The following is a 19,006-nucleotide window of genomic DNA, read 5'->3' as shown; positions in this document are numbered from 1 at the left end:
GAGCACCGTGGAGCGCCGGCTGCGGTCAGTGGAGACCCCAGAGGGGTAACTTCCGTCCTGAAGAAAGCATTTCTTCGGGGAACATGGCGTGCCTGTCGTGGCTACGTTCTGCCAAGCCCTGTGACGATCGAGGGGAGCCTCCTGCATCCCCCCCTCAACCCGTGTTTCTAGACTCCGAGACATCTGGAACTCGGAAGTGAGGCCAGGGCTCCAGGACGACTCCCTGATGACGCACTGGCCCGCAGCCCAGGCTCAGGTAGTGGGGGCTGCCAGGATGACCTGCGGGGTCCCCCGGTGTCCGAAGAAAGAAGCCACAAGTGTGCTTTTTTTTTTTCTTTTTCTTTCTTTCTTTTTTTTTTTTTAAAGGGAGTCTCGCTCTGTCGCTCAGGCTGGAGTACAGTGGCGTGATCTCGGCTCACGGCAACCTCTGCCTGCTGGGGTGAAGCGATCCTCCCACCTCCACCTCCCAAGTTGCTAGGATTACAAGCATGCACCACCACGCCCGGCTAATTTTTGTACTTTTAGTAGAGCTGCTTCTAACTAAACGGGCAAGAAAGAATTCAGCCAGCCAGAACCTCAAGACTAGCAAATGCATTTCTTAAAAGGGCAGGGAGGGGAGACCCGATTTGTGCTTGAAAATACTGCTTCCTTTTCTTATCTTTGTAGGGAAGGGTTTATCATTCTTCATTTTGTGGTCAACAAGCAGGCTTTCACGGGAGGAGCATGCATGGTGGGATCTTCCTCTAAACAACAGTGGACTCCTTTATTCAAGGGAGAAGGGATGATTGTTCTACACCAGTTAGCTGTTCACACTTCTCTCTCTCCCGGAGCACTGCCGGTAGAGGGGAGCAGTGAGCTCCAAGTTTGCAGAAATAATTCAAAACACAATTACTTGGGTTTCAAATATATATACATAAAGTTCTATATAATATATACAAAAGTTCTATATATATATTCAATATATATGTATGTATATTGAACTTTAGTCATGTGACACTAAACAAAACAGAGCAGCTTAAGTGGTCCATGACCCTCCAAAAATTTAATTACTGATTGTTTAGAAACCAGGCAACTCGGCCAGGTGTGGTGACTCACGCCTGTAATCCCAGCAGTTTGGGTGGCCGAGATGGGCGGATCACCCGAGGTCAGGAGTTCAAGCCTGACCAACATGGAAAAACCCCGTCTCCACTAAAAATACAAAATTAGCCAGGCATGGTGGCACGTGCCTGTAATCCCAACTACTTGGGAGACTGAGGCAGGAGAATCTCTTGAACCCGGGAGATTGCGCCATTGCACTCCAGACTGGGCAACAAGAGCACAAGAGTGAAACTCCATCTCAAAAACAAAACAAAAACAAAAAAAACAGGCTACTCATTTTGATGAACTCTTCGCTATGTGGTAGTTGCTTTTTTTACATGTCAAGTCTGCTATGTTCCTGCACTCAGTATGCAAAGATGCATAAAAGGCAGTCTTAGCCTTTTAGGTGAGGGGTTGGCAAATTTTCTGTGAAGGGTCAGATGGTAAATATTTGAGGGTTGGCAGTTACCCGTTCTCCGTGGGAACTGCTCAACAACTCACTGCAGAGAAAGCGGCCATGGGCAAAATGTACAGGAACGGGTGAGGCTGTGTTCCAATAAAACTTTATTATTTATGGACACTGAAATTTGTGTTTAATATGATTTTCATGTGTCATGAGATCTTTTTTTTTTTCTCCTAAGCATTTAACAAATGTGAAAACCACTCCTAGCTTGAGAGCTATCGGAAAACAGGCATCTGGAGCCATAGTCTGCAGACCCTCGTGTGCACCCACTGTCAGTGCGGTGGGAACAAAAAGCAACGGCTGGGACAGCCCAGGAAAGAAGAAATTTCCCACTGGAGGGAATGTCTCAGTAGATATTGAACTTCCCAGGCCACAAAGAGGAACAAGAGCACTCAACAGTGAGGAGCTGGCCTCTGCAAAGCCAGGAGCCGCATGCTGGATATGGAGCTGGAAGGTTCCATGTGGCAAGGTTTGGGAGGCTTCTGAGAACCTGGCCTAACGATTGCTGTTGCCTCCCTTTTCAGGTGAGTTAGGGAGATCTCTGAAAGCTTTCGGAATTGGTAACACAAGGAAGTCATTTATTAGCAAATGTACTGGAAACGTCCAGTTATAAAATAATTAATTGTGTGAAAGTCACTGCCTGCTTTTGATCTGTGTCCAGCAGGGCAAGGTCAGGGACTGTAAATTGTTTGCATTTTTTACAGATAGACTTTAGCATGTTGCCAGTATGCTTGTATTATTAGATAATATATCTCTCTGTTAAAATTCACTTTCTGCTTCAGTTTGCTCCTTATATAAAAGTCTTAGCAAAGGTGTTTGGTGGAGAAGCAAAGTTTTTGGTGTATGCGTGTGGTGTTGGCTTTTCATCCTTGCCAAACCTTCAAGATTTACAAGGAAAACCAGGTTGCAGGGAGGTGCTCTGGGTTACTTTGAAAAGACCCCATGTGCTGACTTGTGCTGACTCAAGCTGAGGAAAGCTAGAACATTCCTCTGCTGGAAATGGCCTCCTTATTAACAGTCCTTCTGACACTGTAATTTGGGTCTGATAACAGAAAGTTCCTTTGTAGTTTAACTCAGTGGGAACTTTTTTTTTTTTTTTTTTTTGAGATGGAGTCTCACTCTGTGGCTTAGGATGGAGTGCAGTGACTCAGTCATGGCTCACTGCAGCCTCAACTTCCTGGGCTCAGGTGATCCTCCTGCCTCAGCCTCCTGAGCATCTGGAACCACAGGTGTGCACCACCGTACCTGGCTAAGTTTTTAATAGAAATGGGGTCTTGCTATGTTGCCCAGGCTAGGGAACCAATTTTTAAGTTTTTGAAATATGCTTGGAAATATAAATATTAGTGAGCAGAGCAGACCAGGAGATCAATAATTTTTGTTCTCTGCTTCTTAGTTGTGCATATAGTATGTTCTTTTGTCTCTCTTAATGATGTTTGGGGTGAGGGTGTGGGAGAGGAAGGTAGGGAGCCTTCCAACAAGAAGCTAGTGCTCCTCCAGCCTAGAGAAACTAAAACATACAAAAGCCAGACTCCATCCCTGGAAATTCTGATTTAATTGGTGGAGGAAGGCATCTGAATTCTCATAGAGGGTCTGGTTTGCAGCAGAACTGGTGATTTCTTTCCAGGTGCCTTGTTTTGTTAGACCACTTAATAATTTTTTTGGGGCCAGGCACAGTGGCTCACACCTGTAATCCCAGTGCTTTAGGAGGCGAGGCAGGAAGATCGCTTTAGGCCAGGAGTTCAAGACCAACCTGGGCAACATAATGAGACCTTGTCTCTTAAAAAAAAATTTTTTTTTTAATTAAACAGAGGTGGTGTGTGCCTGTAGTTCTGGCTACTTGGGAAGCTGAGGCAGGAGGATCATTTGAGCCTAGTTCGAGGCTGCAGTGAGCTATGATCATGCCACTGTACTCCATCCAGCCTGGGCAACAGAGCAAGTTCCCATTTCTAAAACAAAACAAAAAATGTAACTTGATACCTGTGACTTTCTGAAACTAAGAGCTGCTTGAAGAAATATATTTCTATTCCTGTTCTTGTGTTTGATGGAAAGTGTTTATTAATAACTTTGGTTTCAAACCTTCCAATTATATTCTAGAAAATACCTGTGTCTTAAAGAAAGAGATAGTATCTAGGGAGAACTGAATCACTGCAGAGTTCTTCATCCGTACGTATGGGTATGTCTAGTCTTTTTGAATGTAATGAATTTCATTAGAAGGATATTAAGTGCTTGTCATGAGTAAGCCCCTGCGCCAGAAGCTCAATCTAAATCATTTCATTTTCTCACCCATATGGTGAAGTAGCTGATCAGGACACTGAAGCTCAGCCATTTGCTCAAAGTCATGGCTAATGGAGGGAGGATTCCAACCCACATCAGCTTGATTTCAAAGCCTAATAGTCCTGCCACTGTCAACATCCTGCCTAGATCATGATGATTTGGAATCATTGGGAAAGATTTTTTTTTTTCATGTCATGAAGTTAGAAGCCTAAGAATTTTTTTCAATGGAATTTTATAAAAATGTCCTTGAATCACAGATGGCTGTCCCTGGAAACATAGGTTTGTTTGAGAGTCACCTCTTTTGTTGTCTTAATAAATAGTCTAAGAGCCATCACAAGGGCTACTGTGGCTAGAGAACATATGACACGGGCCGGGCACTGTGCAGGCATTTGACCCGCATTCCTTCACCCCCGGTTCCTGTAACGTGTACCTGGTGCTGTGAGGTTACAGCTGATAACGCTGGGGTTTCCAGAGCACGTGCTTCCAAGTCCAGTGGAGAAAATCCCAAGAAGTCCGATATTCAATGGCCGTTCCTTACTGGAAAGTAAGCCCAGAAACGAAGTAGCTGTGAACAGGCTGCACCAGCCCCAGTAGCAATTTCCATTTAAACCGTTTTGCACAGATCCCGTGCTCAGCGCTCTCGCCAGTTTCTCCACTTGCTGTTTAGTAAGGCCATCCTTGTTGGCAGGAAGTGGGGCCACTGAACTGCTGTTCCCCCTTCCCTGTTGCCTGAGCACAATGTGCTCCTATGTGGTCTCCGCTTTCCTGCTGCCTAGTTGGCTGGGCTGCTCCAGCTGGGCCTTAGAGGCGACCTTTGTCCCACATGCCAGCCCTCCCCACGTTGCAGAACACTGTGTAACTGCAGTGTGTGCTGAATTTCCTCTTCTCTGCTCAACCCTAGCAAGAGCCAGTCGACCCTGAATGAGAATGTGGGAATGGAGCTGTTTTTTTCTTTTATCCCCACGTCACAAGAAATTGGAAACATTCCATTAAGTGGCATGATTCGAGAGAGTTTCGCCAGATCTTTTCAGGGGAGAGAAGCCAGGTGACCTGATAGCCATCGTCACCTTCCCATTCACGGTTTTCACCGGGGGCTTCTCAAATAACCAACACCTGTAGGCAGTTAATTTTCAGCATGTCACAGGAGGGCCCAAATGACTTTGTGCCTAATGCTTACGACAACATGGACTTTAGATTCCTCGTGGCTTCAATAGCGAAGAATTATGAAATAAAGCGAGTTATGGGATTAAAAAGCAGATAGCAGAACTCCCCCAGGAGTAGCCAGGGCTGCGCAAGTGGTGTGGCGTGGGATCTTTCTTGTCTTTGCCCTGGGTTGTTGCTGCTTTGAAGGTTAAGTGCTCCAGGGATATTTTTAAACAGCAGGAGCTGGTTAATCTAAAAGTGACATTTGCAGTTCCCACAGTAAGCAGCTAGCAGGCTTAGATTCAGGCCCTCAGCAAACACGGAACCTGGAAAATGTAACCCTGAATGCACGGTTGGGAGGACATGGCAAGAGAAAAGCGGCAGGAAGAAAGTGGTAAGTCAGCTCACCCCTCCCCGGGGTCCCAGACCATTCTGCCAGCGTCCAGGTAAATTCGAACCTGTTGTATAGTGAGAGCAGACCCTGTACGAAGGCGTGCACTTGGGATCCCTGGGGAAAAATGACTCCTGTCATGTTTGAAGGAAGCTGATCAGATGACCTCGAAATGTAATGCAGATGAAAGAAAAGGGCCTTTCTTTGCTTCTATAAATGGTGGTGTGGATCCCTGGACATGCTTCCATATAAGTTCCACAACGTTTTATAAACAGTTCTATGTTGTTTGGATTTTTTGCCTCCAAAGCTACTGTCTTAAGGAATAATATTCTGTTTCTGTTTCTTCAAATGGTTTGTTTGTTTGTTTATTTATTTATTTATTTATTTATTTATTTATTTATTTATTTTAAAGCAGACTAATGGGCCAGGCGTGGTGGCTCATGCCTGTAATCCCAGCACTTTGGGAGGCTGAGGCAGGCAGATCACCTGAGGTCAGGAGTTTAAGAGCAGCCTGACCAACATGGAGAAACCCCATCTCTACTAAAAATACAAAAAATTAGCCGGGTGTGGTGGCACATGCCTGTAACCCCAGCTACTCAGGAGGCTGAGGTAGGAGAATCGCTTGAACCCCGTGGGCGGAGATTGTCGTGAGCCAAGATCACGCCATTGCACTCTAGCCTGGGCAACAAGAGTGAAATACCATCACACACACATACAAAAAATAATAAATAAAGTGGACTAAGGCCGGGCACGGTGGCTCACGCCACCCAGCACTTTGGGAGGCTGAGGCGGGCAGATCTCTTGAGGTCAGGAGTTCGAGACCAGCCTGGCCAACATGGCGAAACCCCATCTCTACTAAAAATATAAAAATTAGCCAGATGTGGTGGCGGGCGCCTGTAATCCCAGCTACTTGGGAGGCTGAGGCAGGAGAATTGCTTGAACCCAGGAGGTAGGGGTTGCAGTGAGCTAAAATCACACTCAGGCTGCATTCCAGCCTGAGTGACAGAGCAAGACTCTGTCTCAAAAAAAAAAAAAAAAGAAGAAGAAGAAAACGAGACTAACAGTAAAGCATTTGTAGTGGTCCTATATCCTATATTCCTAGGAAGACATGACTTTCTTTAAATGTTTAAAAAACGCATTGCAAAATAATATGCAAGTTAAAAGGTCATGCAGCACCGTGCAAAAGTCTCCTCCCTCTGTTGTTCCTGTCTAACCCTCCTCCTCCAGGTAGCCACTGTGCACATTTTGGTATACACCCCCTAGACCTTTTATTCTGTGCACTCACACTGTACACAACTATCTCCCTCATGTCTATTGTGATTACTTTTACTTTTTAATGTCAACGGGCATCCATATAGGTTGGGTGACCAACCATCCCAGTTTTCTCAGGACTGGGGAATTCCCGGGACACGGGACTTGCAATTTAAAAACTGAAAGTTGAGGATATCATTTTATAAATTGCATGATTCTGCTAACAGTGACGTGGAGTTCTTTACAAGATTTCTTTTTATGACTTCTCCAAGTTTTAAGTGGAAAGACCCAGCCAATCCTAATTCATGTGATTTAGAGATGAAAATATCTCCAATCTGTAACTTTCTTTCAGAAGCTCTTCAGAGTTTTATTTGCTCCTGCTCAGGTGTTGTGTAAACTTGCTCATACTTTCAATACCTTTAGGTCTGAGACAGAAATTCGAGTATTACATTACATGAGATACCCAATCTTCGTGGGGAAGTAAACATTTTAATCTTTTGAAATCGAGGTTTCCTCAAAGTCTTATCCCAGTAGAAACTTTGGAATACCTTATTCTTTTTTTTTTTTTTTTTTTTTTTTGAGACAGAGTCTCGTCCTGTCACCCAGGCTGGAGTGCGGTGGCGCGATCTCGGCTCACTGCAACCTCTGCTTCCCAGGTTCAACCAATTCCTCAGTCTCAGTCTCCCGAGTAGCTGGGATTGCAGGCAAGCACTACCACGCCCAGCTAATTTTTTGTATTTTTAGTAGAGATGGGGTTTTGCCATGTTGGCCAGACTGGTCTGGAACTCCTGATCTCAGGTAATCTGCTCACCTTGGCCTCCCAAAGTGCTGGGATTACGGGCATGACCCACTGCACCCAGCCTGGAATACCTTGTTCTTATGCTTCCTCTGAATTTGTGATTCAGTGACTTCTTACTTTAGAGTTCACCTGTACCCAGGGAAACCAGGAAACACAGTTAGAAATCTTGCATTTGATCCGAAAAATGCATGCACATTTCACATTCAATCCTAATAGATCTCTCTGTTTGCAATGATAATAGTAAATTTATTACCGTAGAGTAAGGTGATTTTCTAGGAAGATAGACCGTGTTCATTTATTCCAGGAATCCGGGGATCTTTGTATCAGAGAATCCAGGCTGGGCACAGCAGAGAAACCAAGGGATTGATTATTGGGTAGTTGGCATACCCCAGGTATTCATAATTATGGAATCTCACATAATTCTGATGACAATCCTAGGAAGGAGGTTTTATTTATTCCATTCCACAGGCCAGGAAACCAAGGTTCAGAGAATTTCCATGATGGGCTCAGGCCAATCAGATAACAAATGGCAAGGCCTCCACCCACGTCTGCTGTACTCCAGAAGTCCTGCTTTCCGGGCTCATACCTTAGCCACTCCGACCCATGCTGGTCCCTCAGAAAACAACTACACATAGAAAAGGTCCCTTCAGACCAGACACAGTGGCTCATGCCTATAATCCCAGCACTTTGGGAGGCTGAGGAGACAGATCACTTGAGGTGAGACAGGGTCTTCGGCCGGGCGTGGTGACTCACATCTGTAATTCCAGCACTTTGGGAGGCCGAAGCAGGCAGATCACTTGAGGCCAGGAGTTTGAGACCAGCCTGGCCAACATGAAAAAACCCCATCTCTACAAAAAATACAAAAATTAGCCGAGCCTGGTGGCATGCACCTGTAATCCCAGCTACTCAGGAGGCTGAGGCAGGAAAATCTTTTTTTTTTTTTTTTTTTTTTGAGACGGAGTCTTGCTCTGTCACCCGGGCTGGAGTGCAGTGGCCGGATCTCAGCTCACTGCAAGCTCCGCCTCCCGGGTTCACGCCATTCTCCTGCCTCAGCCTCCCGAGTAGCTGGGACTACAGGCGCCCGCCACCTCGCCCGGCTAGCTTTTTTTTTTGTATTTTTTAGTAGAGACGGGGTTTCACCGTGTTAGCCAGGATGGTCTCGATCTCCTGACCTTGTGATCCGCCCGTCTCAGCCTCCCAAAGTGCTGGGATTACAGGCTTGAGCCACCGCGCCCGGCTAGGAAAATCTTTTGAACCTGGGAGGCAGAGGTTGCAGTGAGCGGAGATCGTGCCACTACACTCCAGCTTGGGTGACAGAATGAGACTCTGTCTCAAAAAAAAAGAGACAGGGTCTTGCTCTGTTGCCCAGGCTGGAGTGCAGTGGCACGATCTCGGCTCACTGCAGCCTCTACTACCCTGGGCTCCCATCTCAGCCTCCAGAGTAACTGAAACTACAGGGACATGCCACCATGCCTGGCTAATTTTTTTTTTTTTTTTTTTTTTAGGTAACAGGGTTTGCCATGTTGCTCGGGCTGGTCTTGAACTCTTGGGCTCAAGTGATCCTCCTGCCTTGGCCTCCCAAAGTGCTGGGATTACAGATGTGAGTCACTGTATCTGGCCGCCAGAGTATTTTCAAGCAATTCTCAGAGCCAGATATCACACTGTTTTCCCCATGATACATTAGCACACATCTCTAAAAGACATGAGGTTGGTTTTTTTTTTTTTAAACCATTGCCATAATTATATCTATCTAATACAATGAATGATAATTCCTTAATCTAGTACCTAGTTCATGCTGACTGTCCTCCAGGTGTCTCAAAGATGTCTTTGAACGGTTTTATTCAAATCAGGACCCACAGGGGTTCTCTTAAGTCTCTTCTCATCTGTAATAATCAGCAACTCCCTTTATTAAATGCCAGTTACTTATTGAAACTGGGTCATTTGTCTCATAGAATTTTCCATATTCTGGATTTGGCTGATTGCATCTTCCAAGTGTCATCTAACATGTTCTTCTGCACCTATAAATAAGTACTAGGTCAAGAGGCTTGAATAAATTCAGGTGCAGATCCTTGGCAGGAGTATTTTGAAAGTGTTTTTCTGTGTTTTCTCTTGTATCATGTCAAGAACATAAAGTTCAGTTATCCTACTTTTAGTGATGTTGGTTCATTAGTGAGTTTAGGGTATCAGTCTGACCTCCATCGTAAAGTTCCCTGTCACCCTCTTGCCAAATGACTTTACAAGCTGCTGCTGAGCAAAGCCCAGATTATTGTTTCATTACTGTAGTCATTTTCTACTTCCATCAGTCTTTCTGTGCTTATTAGCTCCTGTTGTTTTTCTTTGATGTTGTTTCTGGGGTTTTGTTTTGTTTTGGTTTGGTTTGGTTTTTGAGACAGGGTCTCTCTCTGTCACCCAGGCTAGAGTGCAGTGACACGATCTTGGCTCACTGCAACCTCAACTTTTCAGTTTCAAGCGATCCTCCTGCTTCAGCCTCTTGAGTAGCTGGGACCACAGGTGCTCGCCACCATGCCTGGCTAATTTTATGTATTTTCGATATAGATGAGGTTTCACTATGTTGCCTATGCTGGTCTCAAACCTGAGCTCAAGCGATCCTCCCACCTTGGCCTTCCAAAGAGCTGGGATTACAGGCATGAGCCACTGTGCCCAGCCCAACTCTCATTGTTCTATACTACACGACTTTCCTCAACCATTTGCTTACCCTGAAATACAGTCCCTGAAAGGCAGAGTACATGGTTGATTATGTCCTTTTTTGGGGGGCGGAGGGCGGCGGGTAAGTCTATTTTCAGAGTAATGAGTGGCCTAGCAGCCATGAAAAGTATCAACGAGTTGTTTTTGTTTTGAGTGGTGTTACGACCTCATGGTTTTAAAAGATATTTTGATGTGTTTCAATCCACTGCAGTCATCATCCGTTTGCAGCCTCTTTTTGGCATGCCATGCCTCTGGAGGGTCCTTGTTTTCAGGCAGGAAGATATCTCAGCTCATCATGTACATTTCTGCCCCAGCCCTAGAATCAGCCATTTCTCCAAGGAGTCCTGGTTCCTTTCAGTGGGAAATGACTTCAGCAATTTCTGGAGGGATAATTCAAGTGATAGGCCTTTAGACAGCGGAGCATGTTTTCCACTGGAGGTGGAAAAATGGCTCCTCTTACTTTCCTTCAAGGCAGGGGCTGATCTGGAACCATTCAGGCCAGTTTTGCCTGAGATGGCAGATTCACCACATCAAGAATTTGATTTGAGCCAGGCATGTGGCTTATGCCTGTAATCCTAGCACTTTGGGAGGCAGAGGTGGGAAGATTGCTTAAGGACAGGAGTTCAAGACAAGCCTGGGCAACATAGAAAGACCCTGTCTCTACACAATATAAAAAAAAAATTGGCTAGGTGTCGTGGTGTGCACCTGTAGTCTCAGCTATTTGGGAGGCTAAAACAGGAGGATTGCTTGGTCCCAGGAGTTTGAGGCTGCAGCAAGTTATGACTGTGCCACTGGACTCCAGCCTGGGTGACAGAGAGAGACCTTGTCTCTACACACACACACACACACACACACACACACACAAAAAAAAAAAAAAAAAAAAAAAAAAGAAGAAAGGAAAAAGAGCACTTACAGTGTACCAGGCATTGCGGATGGGCATCTTTCTGGGTCTGTATTCTCAGAGGGCCCTGGGAGACTCAATCATTTGAGTAATTTCCTGGCTGAGGGAGAAGCTGAAATGTATAGACTTCTCTTAAATATGTTTTGCTCCCTGAAGTTGTTCCAAAATCAGAGGCCTTGAATGCTGTACACCCAAACTCAACTCTAGGATGGAGTGGTTTGGGATTCGGCACAAAACCAGAGATGTAGTAATCTTTTGCTTACTCTAGTGGTACTGGCTGGGATTCACTGAAGACCCAGATGCTCTGACATGTAAGTTTGAGAACTGCTGACCCTCTTTGGGTGTCTTTTTCAGACTCCGATTCCACCAATCCAATAGGGTAGCCCATTAAACAATTGAATCAATGACCCGGTCACCTCCACCTATGACAAATCGAGCTTTAGAGTCAGGTAGCCCAGCGTTGAATGCCATGTATACCTTCAAGCTGTGTGACTTCGAACAAGTCACTCCACCTCTCTGGACATTGGATTCTCATGTGTGAAATGGGATACGTGTAAACAAGATGCTTACAATGGAAGGCATTATTGGTATTATTAATTTTCAGAATAAAGCTCTTACTCAGGAGTTCAAGACTAGCCTGGGCAACAGTGAGATCCCGTCTCACATGCCTGTAGTCCCAGCTACTCTGGAGGCTGAAGTGGGAGGATGGCTTGAGCCTGGGAGGCAGAGGTTGCAGTGAGCCGAGATCACGCCACTGCACTCCGGTCTGGGTGACAGATCCTGAACCTGCCTCAAAAAAAAAAAAAAAGAATAAAGCTGTTAGTATTTGCAGTCAGGGAGTGTCAGGGAGCAGACTCACTCCCTATATTCCTAGAGATGACAGTTACAATTATTTTGCTGTGCCCGAACATTCGTTCCTCTGGGGTAAGGGAGCATGGTGTGTCACCAGTGCCATCAAGCACAGTTGCAGGGGAAGGTGAGGTTCTTGGATCACACCAGGGGGTGTGCCTTTTCAAGTCTTCCAGTTCGCAGGGAGGGTAGACCTCCCACCACTGCCAGCTAAAAGTTGTCACATATCTTCTTCAGATGCAAAAATCTTAAAGGATCATCCTTCGCAACACAACTGATATGCTAATCACAGCTCCTGCTTTAGGAACTTTGGCAGAGTCCCCAAGAGTAAATTCTGCTTGAGATGTCCTGGTCCCTTGGCAGCCTGGTGAGCTCCTATTCAACCTTCAAAGTCCCAGTGCAGATGTCCTTTACTTTTTGCTCTCCCTCACGTCTGTCTTCAACCTGGAAGGTGTCTTCTCTGAACTGCCTTCTAGATGTGGCTTTTCTGAGATTCTAGCAATTAGATCTTTTTTTTTTTTTCTTTTTGAGACAGAGTCTTGCTGTGTCACCCAGACTGCAGTGAAGTGGCACAATCTCAGCTCACTGCAAACTCTGCTTCCCGGGTTCAAGTGATTCTCCTGCCTCAGCACCCCAGTAGCTGGGATTACAGCTGCCTGCCACCATACCTGGCGAATTTTTTTGGTCTTTTTTTCTCCTTTTTTTTTTTAGATGGAGTTTTACTCTTGTTGCCCAGGCTGGAGTGCAATGGAGCAATCTCGGCTCACTGCAACCTCCACCTCCTGGGTTTAAATGGTTATCCTGCCTCAGCCTCCCAAGTAGCTGGGATTACAGGCGTCCACCAACATACCCAGCTAATTTTTTGTATTTTTAGTAGAGACGGGGTTTCACTATGGTGGCCAGGCTGGTCTCGAACTCCCAAACTCAAGTAATCTGCCTGCCTCAGCCTCCCAAAGTGCTGGAATTACAGGCATGAGCCACTGCACCCAGTCAGCAATTAGATTTTAATTTTTAAAGTTTTTCTTTATTTGGGCAGAACATACCTATCTCCCCCAAAGCCTTTCCAAGAAGAAGAACCCAAAATCTAGAGAAGTATTTTTGTTTTTTTTAAGCAGTAATAGATGGACTTTTTCCCCCCAATTTAATTAATTAATTTGTTTTCCAAGACAGGGGTCTCGTTATGTTACCCAGGCTGGTCCTGAACTCCCGGGCTCAAACAATCCTCCCACCTTGGCCTCCCAAAATGTTGAGATTACGGGCATGAGCCACTGTGCCTGGTCAACTTAATAAATTATCAATTGACAAATAAACATTGCTTATTTCTTTGTGGCATTTTAAGTTCCTTAAGAATGGACACAGGCGCCGGGCGCGGTGGCTCAAGCCTGTAATCCCAGCACTTTGGGAGGCCGAGGCGGGCGGATCACAAGGTCAGGAGATCGAGACCACAGTGAAACCCCGTCTCTACTAAAAATACAAAAAATTAGCCGGGCGCGGTGGCAGGCGCCTGTAGTCCTAGCTACTCAGGAGGCTGAGGCAGGAGAATGGCATGAACCCAGGAGGCGGAGCTTGCAGTGAGCCGAGATCGCGCCACTGCACTCCAGCCTGGGCAACAGCGTGAGACTCCGTCTCAAAAAAAAAAAAAAAAAAAAAAGAATGGACACAGGCTGGGCACAGTGGCTCAGGCATGTAATCCCAACACTTTGGGAGGCCAAAGTGGGAGGATCACTTGAGGCAAGCCTGGGTGACAAAGCAAGACCCTTTCTTAATAAAAAATAAAAAAGAATGGACACAGACAGATTTAAAAACAAGCCCACAACTCAAAAACAGAGCAGTGACCCTGACAGTCACTTAGGATGTTTCCTGGAGTTTGTGGACAGAAATTCTGCATGTAGAGCAGGAGAGTGTGAGAATTAGGAGCTCAGGCTCCAAAGTGAGGCCACGTGGGTCTTAAAAGTGTGGGCTTAGGGAATGACTGAGCCTCGGTTTCCTCGCCTATGAAAGGAGCAGGACCCTGCACGTAAAGCTGTTAGCACAGTGGCTGTCATAGGCCACATACGTGCCAGCAACACAGAAAAACACTCACCGTGACTTACTAGGAATCACTTCCTCTTTCCTGCAAAACTCCCCAACATTTCCTTTCTTCCCTTCTTCAACCCCTATGTGGGCATTAAAAAAATAATCCTCTCCTGAAATAACCTAAAAAGTGGTCTCCCTGGGCCCCCAAACATACCCAAAGTCCTTGGGAGCATCTTCATTGGATCAGGGAACAGATAGGATGTTAATTCAGCTTGGTCCATGCTGCTGAAAGCCCAGAGACTTCTCCCCTTTGGAAAAATGCCTGCCCCTGCAGGGCACCACCCCCTCCACCCCACAAAGCAGTTCCAGGCTGCAGGCCTGGGAAGCTGTCTTTGATGGTGGGATCTGCCTGTCCTGCCTGGGCTGGCCGATCCTTGGAGAGTGGCTCTGATACCTGACCAGGACAGACAGGTGCTGTGAACCAAATGTGAATCCTTTCTGTCCATGAGTGGAGGAAGATGCTCACAGCAGAAGCCACACTCACCATCACCTGCCTGGTTCTTTCTGTTCGGTGCACCAGGAAGGGGAGGCTGTATTTGATGTTGAGTGACTACATGAATCTTGGTTGGTTCTCCCAATAAGGTAGGTGAGGCTGGGTATTTTGCCTCCTTTTCTAGATGAGGACACTGAGGTTTGGAGAGGGGAGGTGATTTGTTCAAGATCACACTGTCTATTGGTGGCAGAGTCCTGCAGCGGTGGCTCACACTGCCTGAGGTGCTCTGAGTGCAGATGGTGAATGCTGATGACTCAGATGTGTACAGCCCAACTGCACCCAGCACTGTACTCAGTGCCCCAGGGGGATGAACTCATTGAACTCTTAACAACCCAGCTATGATGTAGGTACCATCCTTATCCCCATTTTGCAGATGAGGAGACTGATGATCAGAGAGGGCGTTTAACTTGCCCAAGGCTTCCCCAGCTTGTAAGTGGCAGAACCGACATGTGAACCCAGGTCAGTTTCCAGGGGACCGAACAAGGTGCCCGGTGACAGTCGACTTTGGCTGCCAATCATGCGTCAATATAGTGGACGCGCTGGCCTAGAGCCGAGGGTCTTGGTTGGTCTCAGTCTTTGGCTGTGTGGCTGATTGCACATGTGAACTCCTGGCCACCGTTTGCTTATCTACGAAACAAGCACACTGATTTGATGATCCTTGTGCTTTCCCGCATTCAGCTATAGGTTACAGCAGGTCGTTTTTGAGAAACTCTGATCTGTGACACTCCAGACCTGCAGGCTGAGTGCGGGTGAAGGCATCCGCCAGTCAGCCTCTTACGCCCTGGCAGCCACACTTGGCCTGTCCCCACCAGTTTAATTATCTCTGAATTTGCAAAAGGACATCGTGCCACTTGCTGGAGGGCCCTTGACCACCCCCTCTTCGTCCCGATACTGTTGCTTCTCTTTCCTGCCTGGGCTGGCCTGTGTGTCCAGCTGACCATTCGTGCCCAATATGGCCAAACACAAGTTGTCCTGAGTCTCACCCTCTCTTCTGGTCAGGCGTCTGACAGATGAACCCCTTGGAATATCTGTCGATGTTGTTTTCCCGTCTACCCAGGGCTGTTGTGATTACAGGAGTGTTTAAAGCCTATTCCGGAGACAGAGAGTTAGGCAAGAGGGCCATTGCATGAGCAGCAAAGTAGGGCTAAGTGCAGTAATGTGGCAAGTCGGAGGGAGGTGGCCCTCGAGCCCATGAAGCCCCTGGGAGTGCAGATAGCCTCTTAACTACCTCAGCTTGAGGTCAGGAGAAGGCTGAGGGAGGACCTTTGAAATGGCTTAAATTTACGGGTGACAGATAAAGGCATGCTGCACTGACAACTTGGGTGAATGCTCACCCATGTCGGAGTGCTGGCCGGTCCAAGCCCCGCCCCCATGGCCTGATGCACGCCACCAGCCTCCTGCTGAAAGGTGACACTCTGCCAGCTGGGTTCCTTTAGTCACCCTGTGGGCGCCTGTCAGCCTTACTCAAGAATGGAGCTGGTGGCTGCATCCCCAGTGACGGTAAGTGGCAACAAGTGCTGGGGAGTTCATCTTGGTAGGAGGAAAGATCCAAGCATGGATGGGGATTGCTGGGTGCTGACATTCTGTCCCCTCTGTCCTTCAAAGACCTCTCGAGGCATGGGGATGTGTGTGCTGTCGGGGGATCTGGAAAACAGACTCCTGACTCCCGTCCTTGCCCTGCCCTTACCTGGTGACTGGCCAGCACTTACCGGGACTGAGCAGTTTCTTGCGTTCATTGTGGTGAAGGCGACGATCGCTCTTTCACCAGGCAGCTGTTGCTTGGGTTAGGTTTGCAAGACATAAAAATAGCTTTGTCTGGCATCTGGTTTTCAGGTCAGCTGGGCTATTTCAGCGAAGGGCAGCAGCCTGTCACGACAGCGTCCACAGAGTTTCACTGGAAGGGCTCCTCTGGCCTTTCCTGCTCATGGAATCAAACTGCACCATCAGTGCTCATTCTTCACCACGGCCCCCCGATCTGGCACCGTTAGTTTACATGTCGATCTGCGGCTGTGTCTTAAAGGTACACAGCCAGGTGTCTGTCTGCTTTTAGGATCATATCTACACACTCCTTGTACCACCTGCTGCCTTATGGAATTTACTTACCTTCACTGCAGTGGTGGGACAGTGGAAAAGGTACAAACAAGGGAAAGTTACTGATCCACAGTTTACCAGACTGTAAAATGGAAGTCAAATAATGACAATGGCAATAATAATGTCCATTGGGTTGTCCCTTTGTTTTCTTGAGATGGAGTCTCACTCTGTCACCCAGGCTGGAGTGCAGTGGTGTGATCTAAGCTCACTGCAATCTCTGCCTCCTGGGTTCAAGTGATTCTCCTGCCTCAGCCTCCCAAGTAGCTGGGATTACAGGCGTGCGCCACCATGCCCAGCTATTTTTTGTATTTTTAGTAGAACGAGGTTTCACCTTGTTGGCCAGGCTGGTCTCAAACTTCTGACCTCAGGTGATCCACCTGCCTCAGCCTCCCAAAGTGCTGGGAATACAGGTGTGAGCCATCACGCCCGGCCCCATGGGGGTGTTTTGAAGATTGGAGGGAGGTGGTGGTAAGGGTCTTGGGAGCTTGAAGACACTCCACAAATTTGATGGCTTATGTGTGTGGTTGCTATATAGGTACAGATGTTATTCATAGAGCAACAGTGAGGTGAATGGGGTGAGAATTCGTATCCCCATTTTATAAATGAGGAAACTGAGGCTCAGAGAGTCTCTTTGGTAGCTTTCTCAAACAGTTCCCTGATTTATCTCTGTGTATTCACTTGGGAAAAGTTCTTGTGTGGGGTGATCTTTGGGTCCCACGTCATTACTCCGCAAAGAAAAAGTAAAGGCTTTGAGGTTTTTCATGTAGGTAACCCTGGCAAGGAAGGTTTGGGCTATTAGATCCAATGGAATACCAGATTGTAACGGATTTGCAGAGTGAGAGAAGGGGTGAACTGGGGAGGAGAGCTGGCCACTGCATTCATCAGAGCCTCTGCTGCACAGCTTGCAGTTTCACCTGCCATCCCTCTATCACGTGGCATGCGTGTGTCTAACCATCTTGCCCATCGACTCATCCACTCACCTTCTCTCCCCACGCACCACCTACTCATCCTTCTGTCTGCAGTTAATCAGCCATCCATTTGTCCAGCCAGCCAGGATTTTCTAAGCCAGTTCCCGAAGAACTTACATCATGCAAAACTTGCGTAATTTGATTGGCTTTTCAACAGGAATCAATGTAAATAATATGTTCTCACGCCTCATAATTCACAACTGTTGTAGCACATTTTTGTCTTGATGCTGCACATCTCTCTCTTTCTCTCTCTCGCTCTCTCTCTCTCGTTGCTCAGGCTAGAGTGCAGTGGGGTGATCTTGGCTCATTGCAACCTCCCCCTCCTGAGCTCAAGCAATTCTCCTGCCTCAGCCTCCTGAGTACCTGTGACTACAGGCACACACCACTGCCCATGGCTAATTTTTATATTTTTTGTAGAGACGGGGTTTCGCCATGTTGCCCAAGCTGGTTGCAAACTCCTGAGCTCAAGAGATCTGCCCGCCTTGGCCTCTGAAAATGCTGAGGTTATAGGCATGAGCCACCGTGCCTGGCCTTGATGCTGTACTTTTCTAAGCAATAATTTAAGTATTTTTTAACTGGGGTAGAGGGATGCCCATCCTATCTATTTTATGTACCTGCTGTTTCTTATATCTCACAATTTCAAATGTGCACATTTAAAATTTGCCTAAGATTGGTCATATTTGTAGGAGTTGTTCTCCTCAGCCCTCTCTTTCAAAACTGTCATGGAGATACCTGGCTCATTCTCTTGGCGCTCCTGAATGCAGTTTCAGAAATGAGAGCTTTAAAAATCAAAATTCCAGCTTGGTTCAAGACATTGGTTGGTGCTCAATGTGTGTGCATATATATATATATATATATATATATTTTTTTTTTTTCATTTTTTCAGCACACAGTTTTTTTCATTTGTTTTGTTTTGTTTTGTTTTGTTTGAGACAGGATCTCACTTGGTTGCCCAGGCTGGAGTGCAGTGGTGCAATCATGGCTCACTGTAGTCTTGATGTCCCAGGCTCGAGTGAGCCTCCGGCCTTGGCCTCCCAAAGTGCTGGGATTACAGACGTAGCCATCACCCCCAGCTTGCACACAGTTTTTGAGCTCTTACTCTGTGCCAAGCACCAAGCTGGGTACAAGGATCCAAAATGAATGACACTTGGTCCACGTCCCCAAGGACCACCCAGTCGGTCAGGGAGAACAGACAACCAAACAAGCCATTTCCATGCCATGTTGTCTGTGTCACCATGATGGAAGTCTGTACCCACAGGCGGACTGCTAGGCCAGGATGGGCTGGGCAGAGAGCCCCAAGGGAGTGGACTACTGACTTTCTAAAGCATTTGGCCACTGTGGCCAGTAGAGGGCGTGAGAGGGAGTGGCCACTCAGCAGGGGTCAGGTTTAGAGGGGCCCCGTATACCCTCCTTTCCTGGGGAGGATGTAGGATTTAATCTCTTGGGCCTCTGGGGAAGCCAGGACAGCTTTTGCAACATTTTTGGCAATGTTCTCTGCCAGTTGTTAATTTCAAAATTTTTCCT

At 46.8% G+C, this 19,006-nt stretch overlaps 1 protein-coding gene across 4 annotated transcripts in view; it reads left to right on the top strand.

Moving 5' to 3' along the window:
- Window positions 1-14: 14 nt before the first annotated feature.
- Window positions 15-19,006, top strand: part of LOC105493456 (acetyl-CoA carboxylase beta) — a 166,463-nt gene continuing 147,471 nt past the window's right edge. The window contains exons 1-2 of one of the 4 annotated variants that reach the window (XM_071071168.1): window positions 15-256; window positions 1,719-2,064. The gene's annotated coding sequence lies outside the window, so the exon portion shown is untranslated. Of the gene's footprint in view, window positions 257-1,718; window positions 2,065-4,118; window positions 5,352-15,754; window positions 15,924-19,006 lie in introns of those variants that run through there. The other 3 variants (XM_011761132.3, XM_011761128.3, XM_071071167.1) reach the window with 3 other exon arrangements.

This window comes from Macaca nemestrina, chromosome 10 (genome assembly GCF_043159975.1).
Source record: "Macaca nemestrina isolate mMacNem1 chromosome 10, mMacNem.hap1, whole genome shotgun sequence".
NCBI classification, from domain to species: domain Eukaryota; kingdom Metazoa; phylum Chordata; class Mammalia; order Primates; family Cercopithecidae; genus Macaca; species Macaca nemestrina.
Note: the sequence above shows the minus strand (reverse complement) of the source record. Positions and strands in the feature narration are given on the sequence as shown.